Here is a 12,198-nt window from a genome sequence, read left to right as displayed (position 1 = left end):
CCTGTGACACTGCGGTGTGGGCCTCCACCCCAAGGGGAGGGCCACGGGGCCTGTCCACGTGTGGTTTGGTGGGAGAAGAGTGCTGCTGTGGCCACCTGCAGGAGGCAGGTCTTGAAGCAGGGGCAAGGCCACCTACCTGATGGGGGAGGACTGGGGACAGGGTGGGGACAAGGAAGTGGAGCCTGGGTGCCCGTGGGCCCTGCCTGTGGCCATGGGCGTGGGCAGGTCTCTCTGGTCTGCTGATTCCTAGGCCGGGTCCTCGAGTCAGGCACAGGCAGCGCTCCCAGATCACACCTGCTTCCCTCTGAAGTGTGCGCTCTGTTAGAATCACAGCCATACCCGTGTCAAGGTCAGGTCCTCCACTGGCCCCTTTGGCCTGAGGGACACACACAGGCTGGTTCTGGGTAGGGGTAGAGAGTGGCTGGCTTCCTCCACGTGCCTGCACGGAGCAGCCGCGTTCTGCAGGAAGTGCTGGTCACTGGTTGCTCTGGATGGAGAGAACCGTGTCCAAAGAGGGGCTGGTGTCACCAGAGTCACCTTGCCTGACCCGAAGACAGCTAGTAACAGCCATCCGGCCGTCCTGCTCACTCTGCTGTGGAGTTGGCCACCAGGAAGATGCCCTGAGAGGAGCCTGCGGAGTGCTGCTGGGGCTGCCCCCGCGCCTCCTGGGCAAACTGGCAAGTGGACCGGTGCCCGGCTGCCCCACAGATGGGGAGCTCCAGTGTCACCCGAAGGGAGAGTGACAGCAGCGTCAGTGGTCAGGTGTCCACACACACACCTTGGCAGGAGGTGCTGAGCGTAGGTGCCTGCAGCCCCAGTGCTCGAAGGCCAGGAGTTCTGGGTGGCTAGGGCCACACAGGGGCCCGACAACAAGCAGGGCATCTGGAGGGCAAGCGGGTGCGTCTCCAGGTGCCATGTGGGTGTGCCGTGTGCCCGCTTCTGAGAGGCGAGGGGCCTTCACCTGCCCGCATCTGACCAGCTTGCCCCCAGGAAGGACCAGCCCTGCCTTTGCCGTGGTTGTGAAGTGGCACTACCCTGGCTGCTGGTCAGATGGCTTCTCCCAGCCCCGTCCTGCTGTGCGGTCCGACCACGCCCCGTGTGTCCCCCCCCCTCCTGCTAGGTCCATGCTGGGCACAGGGGTGCTCAGTGAAGGACGTGCTGGCACCCCTGTGTCACCCCGCCAGCGTCACTTCTTGGCAGTGCTGGGGAACAAGCCAGGGCCTCACACTGTGGGCGGCCTCACCCCAGAGCCACATTCGGCCACCTGGTTCCTTGGTGAATAAGGATCGTGTGTGCACACAGTGAGCGGGTGGTGCTTGGCTGTGTGTGGGATGGCTGTCGACCTGCTCAGGGCTTGCGCTCGTTTATTGTGTGTGTGTGAGAACACGTCAGTGAACTCTCGGCACTTTTATATGTTTATTCTACTCGTAGATGGACACAAGGCTTTTATTTTACGTTTACATGGTGCTGAGGTTCGGACCAGTGCCTCACACATGCTAGGCAAGCGCTCTGCCACTGAGCCCAACCCCAGCACCTCTTGGCACTTTTTAAGAGCTGCACCTTGTCATCAGCTGCAGTCACCACACTGAGGACAGATCTCTAGAACTTTCTCCTCCTGCCTGATGCTCAGTCTTTGCCCAACACCTCCCAATTCCTCCTCCAGCCAGCCTGGGCCCCACTGTTTGGGGTCACGTGGCACTCCCCCCTCCGTGCCTGGCTTATTTACAACTCAGTGCCACCTTCCACCACCCGGACTCACTCTTCCAGTGGTAATGACATCTGTCACAGAGCCTCAGGCTACCACACTGGGGAAGGCCCAACCTTCTGTGTCAGATGGGAATCCAGCAAAAAATTCTCATCCAACTGGTGAAGACAAGAAGGGAATTTGTTGGCTCATAAATATATGAGCTGGCTTCAGGCAGGGTTGGATCCACTATCTCCCTTGTGTCCTCAAGGCTTGGTCTGTGTCCCGTGGGTCTGTTTTGTCCTGTGCTTCAATTGAAGTCAGACTCAAGCAGCCTTGAGTGGACCAGCTCTTCTCACAGCCCATCAGCAAGGGCGTGTCTCCAACCCACTAGTTCTAGTGCAGATATCAGGATCTGTACTCTGCTTTGCTTTTACCTTTGCAGTGCCGGGAGTGTACCCATTCCCCAACCAATGCCTAGGGCTGGCCAGGCCTGGTGACATGGGCTGCTCCTGCGAGGTGGGACTGGCCCGGGGAGGGGCTTCCACCAGAGAAACAAGGTGGCCTTCACAGAGGTGAATCATGTGACAGGAAGCAAGGCCCTGGGGCACACCCACTGTGGGACAGCCCTGCTGAATCATCTGGTGCTAGGGATGGGAGCCCGGGTGAGGGTCCCTCCCAGGCACACCCCAGCCCGGGTCTTCGCAGTGCTCAGGAATTCCTTGCTCTCGGCCAGCTGTGGCAGCCCAGACTTTCCTTGGTGTCCCAGTGATGTAGAAGTGGCCAGAGCTTGGCCCTGAGCACCACCGGCATCCACTGGGTGGCCACCCCAGCTGGCCAGCCCGTCCTTTCCCAGGATATGAGGCACGTGTTGTCTTTGCTTTGCAACCTAAAGCACAGGTGGCGGAGCAAGGAGCCCCGAAGCTCGGGATCAACTCCAGCGTTCCCCAGTTCATGACTGTAGGACTCGGGTGCCGGGGTCACGCATGTCCTGGCCTGGCGGCAGGGGCTTCCCGGGGACTTGGGCTGAGGCCGCCACAGCGCCACCATTGAGCGCCCCCTCCCTGGCCGCATCCGGCAGCGCGCAGCTGCCCAGAGACCCTCTCTGGCGTGGGGCGCAGCAGGCGGCTGGGCAGGGAGAGTGGGAAGCAGGGCCGCGGGCTGCCCTTGGAGGGGTGGGTTCTGGGTTCTAGCTCAGTCTTCCCTCTGCCCTGCTGTCCCCCGGTGACCGCAGCATCTAACCATCCCTCCGACGGGCAAAGGGTTCGCTTCTCGGCGACCCGGCCGGCGCTTGCTGGTTTCTGGTTTTGCTTTGTCTTGATGTCAGCCATCCCAATAGGTGGCGTCAAGTGCTTCTCCAGTGTTCTCTGATGGACTTTTATTAAGAGGTAGATTCACATGCAGTTATCAGAAGTGACAGAGATTCTGTCTGTTACCCTTGATGAGAACATCGCACAGAACCGGAGGGCCCCATCCCAACCAGGGTGTGGCATGGCGGTGTGGGCACGGGCCACCTGCCCCAGTGCCCTCTGGCCACCCCCTCGCGCCTGTCAGCGCCTGCAGCTCCGCCCTTTTGGGGCGTGGTCTCTGGGGCATCTGGAAGCGTGTGGCCTTTCCAGTTGGCTGGCCCAGAGCCTCTGCCCCTGCTCCCCAGCCCCTGACCCTCAGGGAGCCAGGGGACAGTGAACGTTGAGGGCCGATTTAGGCTGACGTGTTTTTTGGTGCTGGGACTGGAACCCAGGGCTTCCCGTTGCTCGTGTGCTCTGCCTTGAGCTGCGCTCCCGCAGGACAGGTCTGGACTTCTTTCTTGTCCAGCGAGGCTTGGCCGAGCTCCTGCGGGCCCGCCCCATTCCACCTGTGGGGGGCAGTGGCCAGGCCCGTCACGTGTGTGTCCTACCCCAGGTACGTCCGTGGCAGCTGTCTGAGAAGGACGCAGTACAAGTGTCCATCCCCGGGACCTCTGTACAGGGATGGCTTAGAGCGACTGTTGGCCCGGAGCCCCCACCAGGCTGCGGGTCGACATCCAGGGCATGGGTGACCTCCAGCAGGCGCCAGAGGCCCGCGCCCAGGAGCTCACAGCAGCGTGGCTTTTTAAACTAAACTTAAAAGGCTGGAATAGTTTTAGATTTGCAGATAAGTTGCAAATTTAATATAGAGAATTCTTGTATATTTTCCCCAAACCACCAGTTTCTCCTTAAGATTGACGTCTCCCTGACTCGGTGGTGTCATACCCACGTGGCAACGAACATCAGTTACTGCTTAGCCACGGGCAGCGTCTCCGGCTGTCCCAGCATGTCCTGGAATGCCCTTTTCCTGTTCCAGGACCTATCCAGGATCTCACATTACACACAAAAGCATTGGGTTTTTTCCCTTAAAAAATAAATATATTGAGATAAAAATTGCACACCATATAATTCATGTATTTTGGGTGTACGATTAGATGCTTTTAGTGTGTTCACAGAGTTACAGAACTATCTCTGCTATTCAATTCCAGCACATTTTTATCATTCCCCAGAGAAACTCTGATCATCAGTTGGTCGCCTCCCAGGCACCCCAGCCTCTCTCTGGCCACCACGGTCCCTTCTCGTCTGCTGCTGCCCCCCGCCCCCTGCCCCCATGTGTAGTAAAGTGGAGTCTCACACTGGGACTGGCTTCTTGGACTGTCGCTGTGTTGAAAAAGAGTATTTTAAATATTTAATACAGACTTGATTTTGGGCTCACAACAAAATTGAGAGCAAAATCCAGGCGGTTCCCACACCCTGTCCCTGCACGCGCACAGCTGCCCCGCTCTCGGCAGCTTGCCCTACACCATGGCGTGTGCACCCAGAGGGCTTCGCTCACCCTGAGGTTCACCCTTGCTGTTGGACAGTCCTTGAATTCGGACAAAGTTTTCCCGATGTGAAGCCCCTGTTACGGGACTGCCCTTAAAATCCTCCCCTCCAAAATGTCTTTAGTAGTGAAAAGTGGGAAACAGGTAAGCATCCATCAGTGGATGGACAGGTGCATACATCTTAATGTATTCGTATAGAGTGATTCTGTCCGGCTGTGAACAGGAACCCTGCGGATGTGTGTCATCCTGGACTGTCACACGAGAAGCTGGAGAAGGACTTGTCGCCAAGAACTGGATACCATCCATGGCTGCAGCACTTCCCAAGGGCCTTCGTGTGGGGCTGCAAGCCTGTCATTCTCCAGCAGGGAGTAGAGTGTCTATGGAAGGTTCTAGACCATGAGCACTAACCCTACATGTTGCTTATGGACACATGCATGCAATAAGAGCATAAAACACGCACAGAAATGCTGACTAAGTGCAGGGCATCCTGGCCTCCTGATGGGGGAAGCAGGTGGCAGTGGAGGGTTCCCATTGGTATTTGCCATGTCCAGCTGGGAGGTGGACATGTGTTGGCACCTCTCCATTGCTTTGGTGTGCGCGGTGGCTTTCATAATAAATTTTTAAAAGAGCAAAGATCAATGCAAGAGTGTGTGTGGAGGGAGCTATATTTGGGGTTTTCAAAGGATTCATCTATATTTGCTCCCAGACGCATGCTCTAGCCCTGGACAAAATCCTAAATAGACCTGAGCTCTCAGGGAGGGACCCTGTGGATAGGGAGGGGAGGTTTTTCTCTGATAACTTTTGAATTTTCCATGACATGTATTATTACCTATTTATTAAAAAGTAATCCAACTTATCTTTGGATATTCGTTTTTGCTTTTCTGGGCAACTTCCCACCTAGGACCTCATTGCCTTACAAAGGTCCTGGGGTTACAGGGACTGTGGCTGTGTTCACTGGGAGCCCCACAGAGAGGCATCCCTTAGCTGGTGGCTAGTTCCTGGGGGAGGCTCCTCCACCCTGGGCAGTGGTGTCAGTGGGCCACCTCCCCCGTCTGGTGAACCACGACTCCGTGGCAGTGAGGATGGAGGGCTTGCAGGCCCAAGGCACCCTCCTGAGCTTCAGCATGACCAGATGGGGTGCCACAGCTGTCGTGTCCACGTGTGGAACTTGGGCAACTGTGAGGTGGCCTCAGCTTCCTCCCGTCTCCCAGCGTCACGCAGCTGGAGGTCCGGAGCAGTCTTAACTTCTGCCAGCACTGCGCCCTGCCTGCCACTTCTGATGAGCTGGCAGCAGGAGGGGTAACAAGTCACACATCTGTCCCATTCCCAGGGAGGCTGCGGTTGCTGCCAGTCCAGGGGCCGTGGTGTGAGGGCCACTGCCTGTGCTTCCTTTGTGAGCCCTCGGGGATGTGCAGACAGCAGGCCTAGCAGCTGCTCCTGCCACCAAAGTCACCTGCATACTGGGGCTGCACTCTGGGGGATCTGAATAATTAACTGCCCTGCAACTGTGGGCAGCTGTGCTGGGTTGTGGGAAGTGTCGTTTGCCCTACACCATCCCCAGTGTCTGGGCTGCACTCATGTGGGAGATGGAGCCCCTCATCAGGCTCAGACCAACCTCCCAGAGGTGCTGCTGACAGACCAGGACTCCCCAGAAGTGTCTCAGGTGGGGTCCTCATGCACTGTGCTGGGCTGTGAAACCATGGGCAGTTCCTCACCAAGTTAAACACCGGTGGCCAGGACCCCAGTGGGTCTGGTTCACACAAAGAGCTGAACAAAGGTGTTCAGACAAAACATGCGAATGCTCCGGGCAGCACTTTCCACACTAGCCTGTTGAGAGCCACGGCCAGGTCAAGATGGTGCCTGGAATTTTTCCAGAAGGGGCGGCTCCTGCTGCCTCGGGTGCCCGCTACTTTTGAGTTCTTGCGGAGTTCCCGTTGAGTCCCGTTGAGTTCTCGCGGAGTTCCCGTTGAGTCCCGTTGAGTTCTCGCGGAGTTCCCGTGGGTTCTGGAATAAAGTTCGTTCCTGCTTGAATCTACAAGTGGCTCGTGACCTCCCGGTTATTTGTGCCCAGCCAGACGGCGGCATTTGGTGGCCCGTAAGGGGAACGCCTGAAGCTTGGGGGTAAGTGAAACTGCTCGCCCCTGAGGGCAGGGCGAGAGAATGGGTGACCATTTCAAAAAACAATGTGTTCTTGTTTGGATTTTTTTTTTGTTTTTGTTTCAAGCTGCCTGCCCCTAGAACTTTCTCAGGCAAATTGGGGAAAGTGGTAAGCTCAAGGTTTGAAGTTGTTCGGCCCTGAGGAAGAGATAGAGATAGACCACTGATACACATGTCAAGAAAATAGAAAAACTGATACAACAAATTTTTGTTCCATTTTTGTTTCGTTTTGTTTCGGTTTTGTTTTGTGTTATCTTGTTGGGTCACGTTATCTTTATAGCAGAAATATGGAATTAAAAATTAGTAAAAACCAAACCCAAAGGGTGTTAAGTAAATTACTAGAGGAAGGAGGCATCTCAGTAAAATCAAGAACAGTTAGGGCATACGTTAAGACGATACAAATGTGTAGCCCATGGTTCATTAAAGAGGGGCTGTTAAATATATCACAATGGAACCATCATGGTGAAGATTTAAAAAGGATAGAAAAGGAAAGCCCAGGAACTCTGCCAGTTGGCACATTACCATTATGGACGTTGGTACAATCTTGTTTGCTTAGTCAAGGAGAAGACATTTTAGATCAAGTAAAAGAGGAGGCCTCTCCAGTTAGTCAGACAGGGGAAGAGAGTTTAGAGAAGGAAAGGCTATCAGGAGACAAGTTACAACGGGAGGTTGCTACTAACACCTTTCTATCACCAGCGGGCGTAAGTGTCCAACCAACAGCTCCACCTATGTATACGGAGACAACATGTGCTGAGTGGCCCTCAACCCCTGTAGTTGATAGATGGGATCCTGAGAGAGGACCTCAAAGATTAGCATGCCCTGTATTTGAGGGGGCAGGAGGGCAGCAAATTCACCATGCTTTAGATTTCAAAACAATGAAGCAGCTGAAAGAGGCTGTAACAACCTATGGTCCTCAAGCACCCTTCACTGTAAGCATGGTCGAATCCATTACCAATTTGAACATGATGCCAGCAGATTGGACTAGTACGTGTAAATCTGTGCTAAATGGAGGACAATACCTGTTATGGAAGGTTGCAAATCAGGGATTTTGCACGGAGACGGCTAGGCGAAATGCAGCAGCTGGTTATCCTCAGAGAAATCTAGATATGTTGTTAGGAAAGGGACCTTATGAGGGTCAGCTGCAACAAATTAGATATGATCCTGCCATATACTCATAAATCGCTTCAGCCAAGGTTAGGGCATGGAAAACTTTACAGGGGCATGGAGATTTACAAGGTCAATTATCTAAGGTGCTGCAGTCTGGCGGGACACAAATCACGAGCCACTGAAGCAGGAACAAACTTTATTTCTGAACTCCACCAGCACACTCCAAACACACTCCCCGGGAATTCTCTCGAATCACGCGGCTCCTCCAGGAACCAACAACCGGAAATATCCCTCCTCCGGCACTTCCCCAACTAATGGGAACTCTCCGGGAATCCCCGCGAGAGCTCAACTGGAACTCAACGCCAGAACTCAAAAGTCATCATCTTAATGGCTCGCTAGTGTCAGACCTCTCAACCAATACTTCTGGCAAAAATGCCATGTGTCATCCCGACATAGCTGTGGCTCTCAACATCTCCCCCTCTCTGTTTAAACAACAAGCAATGTGGCTTAGGGACTGTGCCTGTCTTAGGTTGTCCAATACTACATACGGTCCTTACCCGTCATCGGATGAGCTGAACTGAAGGCGTCAGCCTCCTGTCTTAGGTTGGTACCAATGCAATTGGATCTTACCCATCACTGACTACCGGTCCAGCATACATCCATACTTGTGGATAGGCCTTTGCACCAGTGTGTGGGGGGGTGAGGTTCTTTGCCTCACCTCTGTTGGCCCCCAAATTTGGCCTTTGCACCAGTGTGGGGGGTGAGGTTCTTTGCCTCACCTCTGTTGGCGACCAAATTTTAGACCATCACTAGGAGAAGGGAGGAGGATACAGAAATGCCACGACACCAAGCCAATTGACGGCTCCTATGGAAAAATTGTATCACCGATGACACCATCTGCAAAGATACGCCAGCACTACCACAATTCGCTGCATCAACAGATAGTTCACAATGAATACAAGTGATACATAGTCCAGGCAAGTTCTGCAAGCAGTTCAAAGCAGAGGAATCCATCAATATGGCCATTTCCTCCCAAAGTAAATCGACTCCTTGATTGAGCATCACTTGTTGAGTTATTATTCATTGATGCATCAGTTTATACAGTTTACTGTGATAGCTATCGAAGAAGCTGTAGTTTTGTTAGGGTCTGTAAACAAGTCAAGATGGCGCCTGGCAGTTTGCCAGAGGGAGTGGTTTGTGAAGTAACACCAGCAAGCGTTACTTCACAATAAGGTTGCTTATTGGTTGACTGCTGTATCTAGTTTATGTTAATTTGATAAGCTGTGTGGAATGTATATATACCCCTCCTGTCCTACAATAAACGGCTCCCACTCCTGCTATATCAATGTACACAAGTTGCTCGTCACCCCCCGGTTATTTTGCTGCAGCCGGGCTGTGGCATAGTTTGGTTTTATCCTTGTCTTCACCAGCACTGGGATGAAGATAGGAATTCTGGCAATGGTGGCTAAAAAAAATTATGTAACATTCCAACAGGTACTAAGAAAACAATTTTCTTAACAATTTACATTATCCTGAACAGAATTATTAAATATAATGAAAAGGAAAGGTGAAAGTAACCAAACAGATCTGTTAACCTCCTTATTTGTTCACATATTAAAACAATCCTCAACAGCTGTTTACCCAATTTAAATTAAACCATTAAAATCACGTGAATAAAAAAAATTCAGATCCATTTTTTCATGAGTGCTCCTCATATATGATATATGGACATACACACATACAGACATACAACACAAAACACAAGTGTGCACACATAACATAAACACATAAGACAATAGTAAAGGCCCTGTAGCTTTACACAGGTGAAATCTCCATTGCAGTGTTTAAAAATTCCACAGTAAAAAATAAAACTGATCAGAAAAACATTAACCTAGGTCTGTATGAGCTCAAAAAATAAAATAGAACTTTATGATGTGGGAAAAGGCAATAATAAAATAGATATTGAAAAAAGGATCCTGGTTAATCACTGTCACAGATGCAAGGATAGCCAAGCTGGAGTTCTGGATATCAGCTGTTATGGATTAGAGTCAAATCATCTTCTTTTTGGTCTGTAGAAATCGCTTTGGTTAGTCTCTCTGGAATACAAATCGGCTACTGTTCTCCCTGTGGAAACACACAAACAGACCTCCAACTCCAGACAATCACTGGGTCAGGACCTTAGTTAATCTCTCTGGAATCCAAATCGGCTGCTGTTCTCCCTGTGGAAACACACAAACAGACCCCCGACTCCAGACAATCACTGGGTCAGGACCTTTCCATTGTCCTGTTAGAATATCCTTCCAAAGTACCTTAGGCTTATGTACATTTTTTGGACACATATGAGTTTCTGCAGCACTAAGCCCTGATGAATCCAAATTTAAAAAGTTTAGAGTAAAAAGGGTTATTTTAAGTTTATCTTTGGGAGATATATACCCCTTCCCAATTCCCTCTTTTTGCTTTAATAAGTACATTTGAATAGTTTGATGAGCTCTTTCAACTATGCCTTGTCCCTGTGGATTATATGGGATTCCTGTTATATGAGTAATGCCAAATGATGAGCAAAATTGTTTAAAAGAGGTAGAAGTATAACCAGGGCCATTATCTGTTTTTAACTGTTTTGGAACGACCACAGTGGCAAAATTTTATAAGCAATGAGCTATAATATCTCTAGTTTTTTCTCCGGCATGAAGGGAGCCCATCAAAAATCCAGAAGAAGTATCAACTGTAACATGTAAATATTTTAATTTTCCAAATTCTGGCAAGTGTGTGGCGTCCATCTGCCAAATATGGTTAGGTATCAGTCCTCTAGGATTGACTCCAAGATTAACTTGTGGTAAAAAGGTCACACAATTTTGACATCGTTTTATTATTTGTCTAGCTTGTTCCTTAGTTATTTTAAAACGCTTTTGTAAACTATTAGCATTGACATGGAACCTTTTATGAAAATTTGTAGCTTCTTCTAGTGTAGAGAAAATATGTATGTCATGTGTAGTTTTATCTGCTAAATCATTGCCCAAACTAAGGGCTCCAGGCAATCCTGTATGTGCCCTGATATATCCTATAAAGAATGGATCTTTTCTGTCCCAGATTGGACTTTGTAAAGTGGAAAACAAAGAGAAAACAGTAGAGGAAGGGGAAATCCTACCAGCATCTTCAAGGGATACTATAGCATTAACTACATACTGATTATCAGAAAATAAATTAAATACAGAATCTTTAAACATCACAAAAGCTTGTAATACTGCATTAAGCTCTACCTTTTGAGCTGATTGTTTGGGTACTAAAAATGTAAAAGTTTGATCAGGGGTAACTACTGCTGCTGTACCATTATTTGACCCATCAGTGAATATATTTGGAGCATTCATGATAGGTGTTTTTCTTGTCATTTTTGGAAAAACTAGAGGATGCGAAGACCAAAAAGACAACAAAGGATTAGATGGCAAGTGGTTATCAAATGAAACATTAGATTTGCACATGATTATTGCCCAAGTATTTAACTCATTAGCTAACTCATCAATTTGATCCATAGTATATGGAGTAATAATTTTATTGGGAGAAATCCCAAACACTCTCTTTGCTGCTTTTATTCCTTTGAGTATTAATTGTCCTATAGCCTCATACAGGCTGGATACCTAGTAAGAATAGTGATAGGAGAATAAGATAAATGTATCCACAATAATGGACCTTCTTGCCAAAATACTCCTGTAGGAGTATTTTTGTTGGTATTACAATAAATAATAAAGGCAGACTTATATCAATTCTATCCAAATGCATATTTTCCATATATGTTTCAATAATTTTTAATGCCTTTCTTGCTTTAGGTGTTAACATTCGGGGTGAATTTGGATCTGATGGACCTTTTAGGATATCAAATAAAGGTCCCAACACTCCTTTTGGTATGCCTAGATAAGGCCTTATCCAATTTATGTCTCCTAATAACTTTTGAAAGTCATTAAGTGATTTGAGTTGATCTACTTGTATTTGCATTTTTGGTGGACGGACCATGGTTGAGGATAATAGAACTCCTAAATAATTAATTGGAAATTTAATTGTACTTTATCTATTGCTATTTCTAGATTATAATGTTTTAATAAATTTGTAAGTGTGGCTAACATTCTAGCAATGTGTTTTTATCTTTATGTGCTAATAATACATCATCCATATAGTGAAATATTTGTAGTTCAGGATTTTGATTTCTAAGTGGCTGGATTGCTTTGTTAACATAAATTTGACACATAGTTGGGCTGTTAGCCATCGCTTGAGGGAGTACTTTCCATTCATATCTCTGATCAGGACCTTCATGATTCAGTGCAGGGATAGTAAGTGCAAAACATGGACTATCCTCAGGATGAATTGGAATTGAAAAAAAAAAACAATCTTTAATATCTATAGCCAAAACATACCAGGTTTTTGGCAAAGC

Source organism: Marmota monax, unplaced genomic scaffold (genome assembly GCF_021218885.2).
Source record: "Marmota monax isolate L192 unplaced genomic scaffold, Marmota_monax_Labrador192_F-V1.1 WCK01_AAM20220418_F8-fsc00038, whole genome shotgun sequence".
NCBI classification, from domain to species: Eukaryota; Metazoa; Chordata; class Mammalia; order Rodentia; family Sciuridae; genus Marmota; species Marmota monax.
This window is presented reverse-complemented; position numbering follows the sequence as displayed.